The 17,616-nt window shown below is 40.4% G+C and overlaps 1 protein-coding gene across 7 annotated transcripts in view; it reads right to left on the bottom strand.

Annotated features, from left to right (window-relative positions):
• Positions 1 to 17,616, bottom strand: part of Kcnip1 (potassium voltage-gated channel interacting protein 1) — a 364,140-nt gene that overhangs the window by 24,093 nt on the left and 322,431 nt on the right. The window contains exon 1 of one of the 7 annotated variants that reach the window (XM_040748437.1): positions 1,036 to 1,093. The exons of 5 other annotated variants lie outside the window; for them this stretch is intronic. The gene's annotated coding sequence lies outside the window, so the exon portion shown is untranslated. Of the gene's footprint in view, positions 1 to 1,035; positions 1,094 to 17,616 lie in introns of those variants that run through there. One more of the 7 variants, XM_040748438.1, reaches the window with a different exon arrangement.

Consider the following 17,616-nt stretch of genomic DNA (forward strand, 5'->3'; position numbering starts at 1 on the left):
TCACTTTGTTCTCAGAACCTCACAGAATATTCTCCAAAACTGACCACATACTCAGTCACAAAGTAAGTTTCAACAAATACAAGAAAATTGAAATAACCTCCTACATCCTGTCAGACCACTACAGATTAAAGCTGGATTTCAACAACAATAGAAACAACGCAAAGCCTACAAACTCATGGAAATCAAACAACTCTATGTTGAATGACTACTGTGTCAAGGAAGAAATAAAGAAATTAAAGACTTCTTAGAATTCAATGAAAATGAGGGCACAACATACCCAAACTTAAGGAACACGATGAAAGTAGCACTAAGAGGAAAATTCATAGCACCAAGTGCCTGCATAAAGAATTTGGAGAGATCTAATATTAGCAACTTGGAAGCACACTTGAAAGTTCTAGAACAAAAAGAAGCAAACATAAACATAGGAAATAATAAGATAGAAACAAAGAGTACAATACAAAGAGTCAATGAAACAAAGAGTTGGTTCTTTGAGAAAATCAACAAGATAGACAAACCCTTATACAAATTAATTAAAAGGCACAGAGAAAATATCCAAATTAACAAAATTAGAAACAAAAAGTGGAGCATACAACAGACACCAAGGAAATCCAGAGATTTAAATTGGAATTGGAAAATCTAAAGCAATGAACAAATTTCTTGATAGATACCACCTACCAAAGTTAAATCAAGATCAGACAAACAATTTAAACAGACCTATAACCCCTAAGGAAATAGAAGCAGTCATTAAAAGTTTCCCAACCAAAAAAGCCCAGGGACAGATTGTTTTAGCACGGAATTCTACCAGACTTTCAAGGAAGAGCTAATACCATTACTCCTCAAATTATTCTATAAAATGCAAACAGAAGGAACATTACCACATTCATTTTATCAGTCCTCAGTCACCCTGATACCCAAAGCATGCAAAGACTCAACAAAGAAAGAGAATTACACACTAATATCTTTCATGAACATAGATGTAAAAATAATAAAATACTTGCAAACTGAATCCAAGAACACATCAAAAAGATCATCTACCATGATCAAGTAGACTTCATTCCAGAGATGCAGGGATGGTTCAACATATGAAAATCTGTCAATGTAATCCACCATATGAACAAACTGAAAGAAAAAACACATGATCATCTCATTAGATGTTGAAAAAGCTTTTGACAAAATCCAACACTCCTTCATGATAAAAGTCTTGGAGAGATCACGGATACAAAGGATACACCTAAACATAATAAAAGAAACATATACCAAGTTGATAGCAAACATCAAATTAAATGGAGATAAACTCAAATGGAGATAAAATCAGGAATAGGACAAGGCTATCCACTCTCTATATATGTATTCAATATAGCTTGAAGTTCTAGCTAGAGCAATAAGACAACTAAAGGAGATTAAGGGGATAGAAATTGGAAGGGAAGAAGTTAAAGTATTGTTATTTGTAGTGATATTATAGTATACATAAGTGACCCCAAAAATTCTACCAGGGAACACGTACAGCTGATAAACACCCTAAGCAAAGTGGCTGGATATAAGATTAACTCAAAAAAAGCAGTAGTCCACCTATATACAAACAATAAATGGACTGAGAAAGAAATAAGGGAAACAAGACCTTTCACAATAGTCACAAGTAATATAAAATTCCTTGGTGTAACTCTAATCAAGCAAGTGAAAGACCCATATGACAAGAATGTCAAGTCTTTGAAGAAAGAAATTGGTAAAGATATCAGGAGATAGAAAAATCTCCCATGCTCATGGATTGGTAGGATTAACATAGTAAAAATGGCCAGCTAACCAAAAGTAATCTGCAGATTTAGTGCAATCCACATTAAAATCCCAACATAATTCTTTACAGACCTTGAAAGACTAATACTCAACTTCATGCTGGGCGTTGGTGGTGCACGCCTTTAATCCCAACACTTGGGAGGCAGAGGCAGGTGGATCTCTGAGTTTGAGGCCAGCCTGGTCTACAGAGCAAGTTCCAGAACAGCCTCCAAAACAATACAGAGAACCTTGTCTCGAAAACCCCCCCAAAAAAAACTCAACTTCATGTGGAAAAAGAAAAAAACCCCAGGATAGCTAAAACAATCCTGTACAATAAAAGAACTGCCAGAGGAATTATCTGCTGATTTTAAGCTATATTACAGAGCTATAGTAATAAAAATTGCATGGTATTGGCATAAAAACAGGCAGGTGGATAAATGGAATCAAACTGAAGACCCAGATATAAAGTCACACCTATAGATACATAATTTTCAATAAAGAAGTCAAAATAATGCAATGGAAAAAAGAAAATATCTTCAACAAATGGTGCTGATCTAACTGGATGTTGATATATAGAAGAATACAAATAGATCACTATCTTTCACCCCACACAAAACTCAAATCCAAGTGGATCAAAGATTTCAACATAAATCCAGATACTCTGACCCTGATAGAAGAGAAAGTAGCAAATAGCCTTGAATACATTCAGGAGGCAACTTCCTGAATAGAATACCAATATTGCAGACACTAAGACTGACAATAAATGGGACCTCAGGAAACTGAAAAATTTCTGTAAGGCAAAGGACACTGTCAATAGGACAAAATGGCAGCCTATGGAATGAGAAAAGATCTTCACCAAGTCCACATCTGACAGAGGGCTAATTTCCAAAATATAAAAAGAACTGAAGAAATTAGATATCAAAACCCTCACATAATCCAATTAAAAATGAGGTACAAATATAAATAGAGAATTCGAAACAGAAGAATCTCAAATGGGTGAGAAACATTTAACTATTCAACATCCTTAGCCATCAGGGAAATACAAATCAAAAGGACTCTGAGATTCTATTTTATACCCTTGGCCATCAGGGAAATGCAAATCAAAATGACCCCGGGATTCCATCTTGCACCTGTCAGAAAGGCTAAGATAAAAAACACAAGTGACAGCTCATGCTGGAGAATATGTGGAGCAAGATGAACCCTCCTCCATTGCTGGCGAGAGTGCAAACTTGTAGAGCCACTTTGGGAATCAATATGGCAGCTTCTCAGAAAAGTGGGAATTGTTCAACCTCAAGACTCAGCTATACCACTCTTGGACATATACCCAGAGGATACTCAATCATATCACAAGGATACTTGTTCAACTATGTTCATAGCAGCTTTATTTGTAAAACAGCCTTGATGTTCCTCAATTGAAGAATGGGTAAAGAAAATGTGATATATTTACACAATGGATCATCACTCTGTCACTAAAAAACAATGACATCATGAAATTTGCAGGCAAATGGATGGAACTATAAAAATTCATTCTGAATGAGGTAATCTAGACTAAAAAAGACAAATATGGTATGTATTCAATTGTAAGTGGATATTAACTGTAAAGAATAACCATGCTACAATCCATAGACCCAAAGAGGCTAGATAACAAACAGGACTCAAAGGTAGGGATGCTTGGATCTTTCTGGGAAGGGGAAATAGAATGGATTTCTTGGGTGAGTTGGTGGCAAGTGGGGGTGGGAATATGAGGGATAAGGTGGGGGTTGGAGGAGGAGAGTACTCAAAGAGAAAACTAGAAAAGGGGGACATTTTGGTGTGAGACAGTAATCTAGTGGGAGGGAAACTCCCAGGAATCTACAAGGATGATGTCAGCAACAGGGGATATGTAATCTGAACTGGCCATTTCCTGTGACCAGGCAAGACTTCCAGTGGAGGGTTTGGGACACCAACCCATCCATATAACCTTCAACCTACAGTCTGTCCTGCCTATGGGATGTACTCGGGTAAGGGTGGTGCAGAGAGTGGGAATGGTCTAGCCGGTGATGCAGGCCATCAGAGTGAGCCCACCTATAGTCAAAGTTTCTCTGTGTCCCAGCAGTTGCTCCCGAATAACCACTCAGAGACGTAATTAATTTTAAATGCTCGTCCAATAGCTTAGGCTTGTTACTAACTCGCTCTTACAATTTAAATTAACCTATTTTTTATTAAACTATATGCTGCAAAGGCTTGTGGCTTTTACCTCTCCATCATGTCCTACTTCCTTTCCATCTGGCTGGCGTCTCTTCTGACTCTGCCCTTTTCTTCCTAACATTCTCTCTGCCCCGAAAATCCTGCCTACCTATCGGCCAGTCTGCTTTTTATTAACAATGAGGACAATATATTATCACAGTGTACAGAGGGATTATTACACTGCCTGGAGTCCCAGGATCCAGGACCTAGATGGCCCAGAGACCTAGGATTTGAGTGGCAAAAAAAAGAGTCAATGTAATGATGCCTAATGATATTCTGCTATACTTATAGATCGTTGCCTAGGCCAGTTATCACCAGAGAGACTTCATTCAGCAACTGATAGAAACAGAAGCAGAGACCCACAGTCAAACATTAGGCAGAGCTTAAGGAATTCTGTGGAGGAGGGGGATGAAAGATTGTATAAGCTAGAGTGATTTCACACTACAAGAAAACCCAAGAATCAACTAACCTGGGCTCATAGGAGCTCACAGAGACTGAACCAACAGTCAGAGAGCCTGCATAGGACTGATCTAGGCCCTCCGCATATATGTTACAGTTGTGTAGCTTGGTCTTCTTGTGGGAGCAGGGACTGTCTCTGACTCTTTTGTCCCAGCTTTTGGGACCATATTCCTCATACTGGGTTGCCTGAGGTGTAAAGCAAATAATATAAACACAAAGACAGATTTTGGGGTTCATGGTGAAGATCAGAGAAACAAAGTGGTCAAGACACTAGAGAGGTCTCACTTCTACCAAGTCTTCAGACTGAAAGGAAAGATCCTGCCTCCATGAATCCTCAGACTGCAATCCTCTGAGTTCCTGTCTCCTCCCACCTTATATCCTGCTCCACCCAGCCATATCACTCCTGTCTCCACTTCCCTAGTGCTGGGATTAAAGGTGTGAGCTCTGTTTCTCTTTTTGACTGATTCACTCTCGTGTAGCCCAGAGTGGCCTTGAACTCACATAGATCCATCTGCCTCTGTCTCCTAAATCCTGGGATTAGAAGTGTGACCACAACTGCCACCTCTATGGTTGTGGCTTGCTTTGTATTCTGATCTCCAGGCAAGCTTTATTAGATCCTAAACAATATATCACCACAGGGGCAACTTGATATGCCATGTTTTGTTGATATCCATGGGAGGCCTGCCCTTTTTCTGAATAGGAGAGGGCCAGGAGGGGAAACCGTGGTCAGGATGTAAAATAAATTAAAAATTCTCTCTCTCTCTCTCTCTCTCTCTCTCTCTCTCTCTCTCTCTCTCTCTCTCTCTCTCTCTCTCGTGTGTATGTGTGTTGTGTGTGTATGTGTTTGTGTGTGTGAGAGAGAGATAGAGAGAGATAGAGAGAGACAGACAGACAGACAGAGAGAGAGCTTGGGAGGTCAGAGTGGTAACTAGAGCCTTTGGAGCTGAAGTTACAGGTATTTGTGGGTCTTCTGACCTGAGTGCTAATATTCCAGTCCTTAACTTCCAGGCTTAACTGCTGAGTCATCTCCCACCTGTGGGCTGCATTTCTGGAGCAGTATCAGATTTGCAGAAAGGTTCCCCAGACAATACTGAGAAGTTTCCCTGTTCACATTGTGTACTGGTGTAGTATATTTGTTAAAGTTGATGTACTAATGATTGATGAGCTGATATTGACACACTAGCAAAAATGGGAGTTCATTCTTCATAGTAGATTTCAGTCATTGTTCTTGGTGGGTTTTGACAAATGCATGTCAAGGGTCTGTTGCTAAAGTATTCCACAGAATAATTTTACTGCCTTACTCATGTATTTACAAATATGAATTGATCTTCTCTGACCTGCCAGAAATGTGATAGTACTGGAAGAAATGACAAGATACAACATCTGTCACAATAGTCATGATGTTGGCAGGAAGGTACACAAGCTGAAGTGTCCAGGGTCATTGGCAGATAATCTGGGTGAGTACAGGCAACGGGCATGTGAGGCCAGTGTGGCTGAGAACTGGAGAGCAACTGCTCAGTGAGAGGATGGGCCATTTTTAATCAGCTGTTTTCCTGCACTGAGTTCAGATATTTAGATTTGTCATGAGAAGCCATGAATAAACGATGTGATTCTTGGATATTATCAATTAATTTAATGTTTGAAACATATAACATGTGCCAGCACAATACAGCTGTGGGTAGGATTCTATGAGTTGGAATCTTAAACTCTTCATTGGCAAATAATTCCAGAGCAGCAGGGCTCTAGCTGAGAACAGGGACCCAAGGGGAAGTAGCTATAATTAATGTCACCTCCCAAATGCTCAGGACCAGATGGGAGAGCTGTCAGAGAAGGATCCAAAGAGGAAGAAATCTTAGCATTTGTGAAAACACAGAAGCTAAAAGACAGAATAAGAAGGATTATTTTGTAGCTGAGCTGAACTTCCACAGAGAACAACTGGGAAAGAGAGTTTTTAAAATGTCTTATCACTTTGAAGGTGTTAGAGGGCTAAGAGGATAGCATGCCTCAAACGGTACAACCCCTGTCAAGATCAAGCTTCTGTTTCTCCATTACCTCCCAAAAGCTGAAGACTCAACCAAATGTTTTCTATGTTAGAGAAGTTATGTTCACCATTTAAGAGAGTTTGTTAGACATATTAAAGACAGAGCCTAGGGGAAATAGATGAGTACAGCAACAGATGCATAGGTGGTTCAGATATTAGACTTATCAGACTCAGAATTAAAAATGACGATAGATAGATGCTCAAGAAAAGGGATTCCAAAAGCTGGAGAATTTTATCAGAGGACCAGAATATATAGAAAAATGTCAAGAGTTGTAGAACTGAGAAATACATCACCCCAGATCACCAATGCACCAGACTAAGTTCGGAACAGATTAGACACAAAAGAGGATAGAGGATTTTGTAGACAGAACAGGAGAGACATAAGGAAAGGGAGAGCGGGAAGGAGGAAGAGAATGAAGATTATATAAACGTATGTATGTGTATGTGTGTTTATATCTATATACATATACATCTATATGATTAAGAACTCCCCAAAAGGAATGAGACAAATAGGGCTGATGAAGCAATATTTGAAGAGACACTAAGGACTTTTAAAGATGGGTGAAACATCATAAAAAGCTACAGATTAGGAGGTTTTATAAACTCCAAGCAACATAAGCACAAAGAAAACCACATGGAAAACTCCAGTGTCAAACTGATGAAAAACAAACATAAGTCGAAAATTGTCAATGTAAGATGCTGACCATCAGCTAAAAATGGTACCTCAATCCAATGCTGCTTGCAAACATAAATTAAGAAATGCTTGCCAGGTGGTGGTGGTACATGCCTTTAATTCCAGCACACAGGAGGCAAGTAGGTGAATCTCTGAGTCTGAGACCAGCCTGGTCTATAGAACCAGTTCCAGGACAGCCAGGACTACACAGAGAAACCCCATCTCAAAACAATGCTGCAATGACTATCAGGTAAAATAGATGCTAAGGTGAGAAACTTTGGGAAAGATAAAAAAGAGTTTCATCACTAAGAAGGTTGATCATTTAGGAGAATGTGACAACTCTAAGTTGCTATGAATCAAAAGTACTGTTTCAAATATATATAAAGCAAAAACTGGATGAACTAAAAGGAAAAATAACACATTCACAATCATAACTGGAGATTTAAAAGCACCTCTCTCAGAATAAACTATCGACAACTGATGGCTGCAAGAGAAGGAAGAGTCAGCTTTCTTCATGGGTGTAGGTAGTCATGTGACTATACTCCAGTAGATGACACTATAGTCATACATATGTGGGCAGCATTAATTAGACAAAGTAGGTTCTTAAAAAAAAGAGAGTGGGAGTTGGTGTGTGTGTGTGAAGGGGACATCTGGGAAGATCTGGAGGGGAAAAAGAGGGGTACGGATATTATAGAAATATGTGTATGCCTATATGAAATTCTCAGAGTAAATATAAATCTAAGCATCCCAAAGCGTCAGTATTAGCATAGATCTGAGTGACACAACAGATGAACTAGACCTCATTAATACAAACAGTTTCTTTGCAACTGTCACAAACACATTGCATTCTTGGATTCTTTTACTGGGCATGTAGACCATTAACCCAAACTGATCTTTTCCTAGAGCTAGTCTCCATGAAGTCTGAAGGTCTGAAGTTACTCAGCATGTATTTCATAGACTGGAATGGAGCATGTTATCAACAACAAATCAGAGCACCAGGAAGTCTTGAAATGAAGCATGCACCTAGAAAATTCATCCTTCTTCAAACTTATCAACACACTAATTTCTAAATCACTCATGTCTCAAAAGCACTCATGTTATTTTGCATGAAAGTACTTGACAGGACGTCAAAATGTGTGGAATGTTGCTGAAGCTATATTCAAGAGGAGGTTTAAAAGCTGTAAATATATAGTAGGGCTACTGATTTTTTGAGTTAATTCTGTATCCTGTGTTAATCCGCTGTAGGAGTTCCCTGGTAGAATTCTTTGGGTCACTTACATTGACTATCATATCATCTTCAAATAGTGAAAGTTTGACTTCTTCTTTTCCAATTTGTATCCACTTGATCTCTTTTTGTTGTCTTATTACTCTAGCAAGAACTTCAAGTACAATATTGAAGAGACGGAGAGAGTGGACATCCTGATTTTTGAGGAATCACATTGAGTTTCTCTCCATTTAGTTTTATGTTGGCTGTCAGTTTGCTGTATATTGCTTTTATTTTGTTTAGGTATGTTTCTGTCATCCCTGATCTCTCCAAGACCTATATTATGAGGGGGTGTTGGATTTTGTCAAAGGATTTTTTTCAGCATCTAGTAAGATGATCATGTAGTTTTTCTTTTTCAGATTGTTTATATGATGGATTACATTGATGGATTTTTGTATGTTGAACCATCCCTGCATCCCTGGGATGAGGCCTACTTGATCATGGTGGATAATTTTTCTGATGTATTCTTGGATTCGATTTGTGAGTATTTTATTGAGTATTTTTGCATCAATGTTCATGAGGGAGATTGGTCCATAATTCCCTATCTTGGTTGTGTCTTTGTGTGGTTTGGGTATTAAGGTAATTGTAGCTTTGTAAAGAGAATTTGGCAGTGATCCTTCTGCTGCTTCTATTGTGTGGAACAACTTGAAGAGTATTGGTATTAGCTCTTCCTTGAATTTTTGGTAGAATTCTGCACTGAAGCCATCTGTCCTTGAACTTTTTTATTGGAAGGCTTTTTATGGCTGCTTCTATTTCTTTAGGGGTTATAGATCTGTTTAAATTGTTTATCTGTTCTTGATTTAATTTTGGTAAGTGATATATATCCAGAAAAATCATCCATTTCCTTTAAATTGTCCAATTTAGTGGCGTACAGGTTTTCAAAGTATATTTGAATGCAATGATTCTTTGCATTTCCCCAGTGTCTGTTGTTATGTCCCCCCTTTCATTTCTGATTTTGTTAATTAGCATGTTCACACTCTGCCATTTGACAAGTTTGGACAAAGGTTTGTCTATCTTGTTGATTTTCTCAAGGAACCAACTCTTCGTTGCATTAATTCTTTGTATTGTTTTCCTAGTTTCTACTTTATTGATTTCATCCCTCAGTTTGATGACTTCCTGGTGTCTTCACCTGGGTGAGTTTGCGTCTTTGTGTTCTAGAGCTATCAGCTGTGCTGTTAATTCTCTAGTGTGGCAATTAAAATTAACTCAAAAAAATCAGTAGACCTACTATATAAAGACAATAAATGAGATGAGAAAGAAATCAGAGAAACATCACCCTTTTCAATAGCCACAAACAATATAAAATATCTCGGGGTAACTCTAACCAAACAGATGAAAGACTCGCATAACAAGAACTTTGAGTCTTTAACGAAAGAAATTAAAGAAGATACCAGAAAATGGAAAGATTTCCCATGCTCTTGGATAGGTAGGATCAACATAGTAAAAATGGCAATCTTACCAAAAGCAATCTACAGATTCAATGCAATCCCTAACAAAATACCATCACAATTTTTCACAGATCTCACAAGGACAATCCTCAACTTTATATGGAAAAACAAAAGACCCAGGATAGCTACAATAACCCTGTACAATAAAGGAACTTCAGGAGGCATCACCATCCTTGACTTTAAGCTCTACTATAGAGCTATAGTCCTGAAAACAGTTTGGTATTGGCACAAAAACAGACAAATAGACCAATGGAATAAAATCGAAGACCCCGATGTCAACCCATACACCTTTGAACACCTGATCTTTGACAAAGAAGCTAAAACTATACAATGGAAAAAAGAAAGCATCTTCAACAAATAGTGCTGGAGTAGCTGAATGCTGACATGTAAAAGACAGCAGATAGATCCATATCTATCACCATGCACAAAAAATGGATCAAAGACCTCAACATCAATCCAGCCACACTGAACCTCTTAGAAGAGAAAGTAGGAAGTACCCTTGAACGAATTGGTACAGGAGACTGCTTCCTGAACATAACACCAGTAACACAGACACTGAGATTGACAATTAACAGATGGGACCTCCTGAAACTGAGAAGCTTCTGCAAGGCAAAGGACACAGTAAACAAGACAAAATGACAGCCCATAGAATGGGAAAAGATATTCACCAACCCCATATCTGAAAGAGGGATGATCTCCAAAATTTACAAAGAACTGAAGAAGCAAGTCTCCAAAACACCAAAACATCCCATTAAAAAGTGGGGTACAGAACTAAATAGAGAATTCTCAATAGAGGAATCTAAAATGGCTGAGAAACACTTGAGAAAGTGCTCAACATCCTTAGCCATCAGGGAAATGCAAATCAAAACAACTCTGGGATACCATCTCACTCCCCTCAGAATGGCTAAACTCAAAAACACTAATGACAGTTTATGCTAGAGAGGATGTGGAGAAAGGGGAACACTCCTCCACTGCTGGTGGGAATGCCAACTTGTGCAGCCACTTTGGAGATCAGTATGGAGATTCCTCAGAAAAATGGAAATCAGCCTATCACAAGATCCAGCAATTCCATTCTTAGGCATATACCCAAAAGATGTACACTCATGCAACAAGGACATCTGCTCAACTATGTTCATAGCAGCATTATTTGCAATAACCAGAGCCTGGAAGCAACCTAGATGCCCCTCAACTAAAGAGTGGATAGAGATAATGTGGTACATCTACACAATGGAGTACTACTCAGCAGAAACAAAACAAAACAAAACAACAACAACAACAACAAAAAACGGAATCTTGAAATTTGCAGGCAAATGGATGACACTAGTAGAAACCATCCTGAGTGAGTTAATCCAGCCACAAAAAGAGAAACATGGTGTGTACTCACTAATATATGGATTTTAGACATGGAGCAGGGGATTACCAGCCTACAATTCCACTGCCAGAGAATCTGGGAAGCAGGGAGGACCATAAGAGAGATATGCATGGTAACCCAGAGAAGGATTATGGGAGGAGATCTCCTAATTGGATTGGGAGCAGAGGGGAGGGGAGGGGAGAGGGAGATGGGATAAACAGAGGGGGAGAGGAGTACATGGGAGAACAGGAAGGTTGAGCCAGGACAAGAATAGAGGAGAGAAGGGTGAGAAATACCATAATAGAGGGAGCCATTATACATTGGAGGAGAGATCTGGCACTAGTGAGATCTTTAGAGATCTACAAAATGACACCAACTAGCATTAAGGCTACCTTAAATGCCCTCCCCTGATAATGAGATTGATGACTACCTTATATGCCATCCTAGAACCCTCATCCAGTGGCTGACAGAAGCAGAGGCAGACACCCACAGCTGAAAATCTAACTGAACACCTGGAGCCCAGTTGCAAAGAGGAGTGATGAGCAAAGGAATCAAGACCCGGCTGGCGAAACCCACAGAGACAGCTGACCTAAACAAGGGGGAATGCGTGGACTCCAGACTGATGACTGAGAGACCAGCATGGGATTGATCCAGACACCTGGTTGTCAGAGAAGAGGCCTCGGCAATTTATGGGACCTTGGAGAGTAGATCAGTATTTATTCCTGGCATACAAATGGACTCTGGGAGCCCATTCCACATGGAGGGATGCTCTCTCAGCCTGGACACATGGTGGAGGACCTAGGCTCTGCCTGGGACTATATGACAGACTCTGAAAAATCCCTCATGGAAGGCCTTACCCTCCCTGGGGAGTGAAGGGGAGATGGAGTGGGATGGGGGGTTGGTAGGAATGGGGGTTCTGGGGAGGGAGAGGGAACTGAGAGTAACTTGTGAAAAAAGTTAAATAAAAATTATTATATAAAAAGCTGTAAATAATCTATATGACAATGCACACAAACAGTACAGAACACTGTACTCCCTCTTAAAACCATTTTTCCAGTGGTTCAGTGTTCCCTGAATCATGCCAAGCACATTAGAAGCTGCACTAATGATCATGTGCTGGCATTCACAAATGTTACCTTGTCCCTCCCCTTAGATACAGATGAGTGCTTTATTCTGGGTGAGGTTAGCAGTAATCAATGACTTTCCCCAACAATCAGGGCCAAAGATCTTTCTTGGTACCTGCATGTAGCAGAGAGGCAAAAGTTCTCATTTGCTCTCAAAACCTTATGGCTTGGATTCTCACAGCTGAGCCTCTGAGGTGAGTCAAAATCTACGCAGACACACGCAGGGCACACAGCTCGTCAGCTCTGATTTTTATATCCTTAACAATGAGTCCCGTGAGTGCCTGAGCTGAGCCTGATAAAGATTTTCTGAATGTTCCAGGTATTTTTCCAGTCTTCTTGGTTCAATAAAACTCAAATCATGTTTTGCTTCAAGCGTTTGTTCTCTTAATCTTGAAACCCCTCCTGCTCTTTTTAAGCAAAATTGAATTTATACATTTCTCATTCATTTACACCTCTGTCCTGAAGAAACAGCCCTATAGAAAAATCACCCAGTGCTACTACTTCTTCTAAATGGAAGCTGAGAATCAAATGATTGGAGAGATCTTCAGTAGGAGCCTATTTGGGCTCATTGCCCTTTCTCCCAATGAGAGGGCAGATTTGGTCTTCTGAGCCACAAGATACTGAATGTGTGAAGATGAGGGTGTCAAATGGCCCCTGCAGCTTGTTGGCAGGTGGTCATTTACTATCAGAAATTACCTATCAGAAAACTAGCACAGCCATTTAAAGTTCACACAGCCTCTGTGCATATCATGGCATTCAAACAAGATCTATTTGTTAAACAAGGATGTCACATTCATTAATTTTTTGACCAACTTTGAAAAACAAAGGGAAAAGATTTACCTAGCTGTTAGGGCTCTACCAGGTGATTCTAGGCAAGGAGCTGGCCATGGCCAGCATGTCACTTTGTCTCCAAGCATCATATTCTGTAGCTGAACCTATGGCTATGTTACAAGTTAGAATTGTGGACCTCCTTGGAGCTTCTCAGCTACAGGTGAAAGTATCTATATGATGTTTTTTTTAATATTTTTTTATTTTCCATTTTAAATTTAGATAAGAAACAAGGTTGCTTCACAAGTCAGTACGAGGTCCCTCTCCCTTTCCCTCCCCTCCTCCCGTGCCCTCCCCCCATCCCCCCCCGTTATCCCCTCATTCCCCCAGGGAGGGTGAGGCCCTCCATGGGGGTGTCCATAGTCTGTCATTTCATATAGGGCAGGGCCTAGACCCTTCCCCAAGAGTTCAGGGTGAGAGTGCACCTCACATTGTTCTATGGGAGTCCAGAGACCGTGTGTATACTTGGGATGGGTATTGATCTGCTGTCCAAGGCTCAATATGATGTTTTAAGTGGACCATTTTGTCTAGAAAAAGTGTCTGAGATGAAATTCTTGATAGTTTACTTAGTAGTTCCAGCAGTCTCTATGACTGTAGGAGGGTAATTAGTCAAACTAAGCCCAAATCCTACCACCAGCTAGCATTCAGAGGGCAGCAGGGAAGCCCCCACAGGCTCTTCTTTGGACTCAGCAGGATGGTGACTCTGATCTTCCAGCCTGTGGAGCTAGCCTGTTAATGAGCATGGCTGTCCTTTGTAGAGGAGAGCAATCTCAAGAGTTAGGGTATCTGTGCAGGAAATAACAAGAAAACATGGGTGGATTTTTATTGCTTCTCTTGACTAAGAAATCAAAATGACAACTCATTGCAAATGAAAAGTCTCCAGGAAGGGTGGGATTTCATTTCATTTTATTTTGTTTTAAGATAGAGACTTGAAGCCCTAAAGAGAAATTGAAGCAACCACTCAGAGTGAGAGTCTGAGAGGATTTGTCTCACATGAGCACTGCATTTTCTCACAATGGAAACTGGATTGGTAGGTGTGGCAAGCCCTGTTCAACTTGCTGAGAAGTCTGCCCTCGTGCTATGTGAAGATGTTCTCTAAACAGAGCGTTAGCTTTGGTGGGGTTTTTAATGTCCAACAGCTGTTCTTGGGAGGGAAGAAAGCCTGAAGGATACCACTTATTAATGTCCTTATTGTCATTATTCTCACCATGGCCTAATTCAGCTTATCAGTATAAAGGGAAGAGGTGAAGTGGTTCTGGTTTGGGGAACGTAATCCCCCTGGATAACTGGGCCACACTATATTGCCATTGCTATTTTAGGACATGTGGCATATGTTTTGCTGTTTCAAATCGGTGTGCTGCAGAATCAAAGCTAATTTCATCCAGTCATTTTAGCCCTTGTAATCCAAGATAATAAACCCTCCCCTTGTTGCTAGTGGAAACATAAACTTCTGCACATCATATGGGATATCTCAAACATAGAAGTAATAGAAAGTAGCTGAGAGAGTGTCTGCTGCATTAAGTGCCTTGCTTGGTGGGCTCAGAGAGCATAGTAATGGCTTTAGAATTGATCTGATCATCTTACTGTCCCTAGGAGGTATATGGTTATTAGACTAATATGAGTTATAATCATATGTGCCTCGTGGCTGTAAATCTAGGTGAGATAAGGTCTTTACATTGACTGTGTGCACAATAGGTGCCAAAATGCATAACTCAACTCTTGCTTGTATTATGATGGTAATTTTAAGGGTATTCTCACCAGCAGAATTCAATGGTCAAACAGGCACTGTGCAGGTCATGATTATACATTTCCTGGTGGATGTAGTTAATTAAGTGGACTTTTTTCCATACAGGGAGATTTTCTTGTTCTGTGATTTACTCTGTTAAAAGGGCACTCAACTGGCAGTTCAGATTGGACACTGACTGGCTAACATGCCTATTATTGTCTATATTAACTGTAATGGCTGTTAGCAGATCCAAGACTCTAGATGAAAGAGTATCAATACTGAAGGTGGTCATGAAACAGGGCAAGGTATCTGTGGGTAATGAGACCAGAAACAGTGCCTGGAGCATTAGCAAATAGACATAATAACTGACAGTCATAGAGAAAATTTCCTGTCTCTCTCTCCCTGGAGTTATCATAAGGCTCCGTGTCCTCTGCCCTTAATAATCAAAACAGTCATTGTGCGTATTGCTTTGGTCTATTTCTTAGCTGGAGAAGGCCATTGGACATTACCCTTAGCTGGCCCATGAACTGCCAAATGTGAGGGCTGCAGTCAGTCAGTTTGTGTGAGAATGTGTGCGCCTGCCCAGAGGCAGAAGGCAATGTCAGGGTACCATCCTCCTCTCCAGGACTCAGTGTGGAAGCCTCTTAACTGTGCACTTAATAAATGAAGCCTTGGCAGACACACCTTGAATTATTAATGAAGTTATTCAGCTTTGATTGTTTCCTTCTTTTGGGGAAAGGTTATTCACTCAATGCCTTTGCTTAGACTACACAATACATCACAATTGGGCATATTTTATGTGCAACTTTATGGTGATAATAGTTCTGTCTCATTTAGAAGCAAATCAGACATTATGAACTTTGTGATTTATTAATATATTGATCTCTAGAAATGTCAGCACATCTCACATCCCGTCAGAGAGCCGGGAGCAATCAGTGGAGAGCCAATAAAAATGTAAAATGAACTATCATAAAAAGAGGAAATACAGCCAGTTTCAAAGCCCTGCTGTCTTCCCAAATTGTTTCAGGACTCAGATCATTACCACAAACGCACTCCTACCAATGAAACCTAGTCCATGAGGGTGGGTGGGGGGTCTGTTCCACTTAAATCTATTTTGAGTAGAAATAGACTGCATGGACTGAAATAGAAACCAAGAGGTGAGGAGTGAATTTGATGTGGGGGAGGGCTGGGGCTGGTTCCCAGATGGTCCTGGAGGAAGCAGGAAGATGGGCGGGTCCCTTTCTGTGAGGTTCAACACTACACACACTACTTGCCTGCTGAGACAACTTTAGGCAAAGCCCAGATTCACCCTAGCATAGGAAGGTCTACACTGAGGTCCTGTTTACCTTCAAGGGCGGTTCCCCACGAGCCTGTGAAAGTCCTCTGCAACAGCTTTGAATCTAACCACATGAAAACCTGTCTCTGTTAGAGTGTATCACCAACTGACACCACCCCCCCAAACCTGACTGGAGCACTTAGTAAGTACTGACTGTGTGCTAAGTGTGTAGGGCCTGTAGCAGTGCGGCAGGAAACAGACTAAGGGTGTTGAGTTAATTGAATGGCTAATTCTGGAATTTGACAGTTTGGCTCACAAATCATAGTATCCCAGAGTACCATCATTGTCTCTCACTTCTTTTAAATGTGAATTTCATCATTTATTTCAGGCAAAAATTTGGGATGTTGGCTTCCCTAGAATGATGGCTATGCCAGGTCTCCATCCCCATGTGACTGCACAGGCAGCAGAGGAACAGTTTGGCCAGAGCATGCTCTCTCTAGTAAACTGCCCCTACTGCCCTTATTGCCCTTTCCACAGGAAGGACAAGGAGCATTTATTCATGCGACTCATTCATACTTCCTGTGCAAAGCTGCAATCCTTACCCAATAGTGCCTCTCCTATGCCTTATATTTTATTTTTCCAAGAAGCTTTTAGTTGTTTGTGATAGTCTAGACACATGACCAAATTTCAATTTTTTGGGAGTCCGTACTAAGATTCAGGATGCCCTGGATAGACTCAGGACATTACCTGAGACAAGTACTTCTAACTGGTTTATGTCACATGTTTCAAAACCAGGACAGACCTATGGGTCAGTATTGGTTAGACTTTATGAAGAACATATTATATTAATTTCACAGAGCAGGAAACTAAGGCTCAGTGAGGAAAGAGACTATTTATATGCTGAGAATTCTGGGTTTTGCACTTACACCATTTCATTTAACCCCCCTGTAGCTTTTCAATGTCATCATTACATATTCATCATTAGTTTATTATCATTTATTTTCATTCCCATTTCATTTGGAGACACAGATATCTGAAGAGATATCCCAAAGGTGATGCGTGGAGAACAGAGACCAATCTCAAAACCGGCTTGATGGCCACGAGCTTTGGAGTTACACCAAGAGTCTCTTCTGGGTCCACTCTCCTGCACCCATGGTTGTATTGGCCTCCACAAGTTGGGAACCAGAGTCCTCTAGTCAAGCTTCACTACCCCTGAGAACTTGAGGTGGCAAGAAAAGAGGTCTCAGTTCCAGGAGCCCACTTCCCACATCCTCCCCTCGCTCCTGTCATCCATCTAGCATTTCTGCCCTTGTTTCTTTTTTATGAATATCAAAGCAGCCTTCACTTTAGTTTACTTGTCTAAGACCCAGGGCATTCTAACTGTGGAGAGATGCTTTTGTTCTGCTGTCTATATTTGTAAACTGGGGTCC

The sequence above is a fragment of the Mesocricetus auratus genome, unplaced genomic scaffold (genome assembly GCF_017639785.1).
Source record: "Mesocricetus auratus isolate SY011 unplaced genomic scaffold, BCM_Maur_2.0 Super-Scaffold_100007, whole genome shotgun sequence".
NCBI classification, from domain to species: Eukaryota; Metazoa; Chordata; class Mammalia; order Rodentia; family Cricetidae; genus Mesocricetus; species Mesocricetus auratus.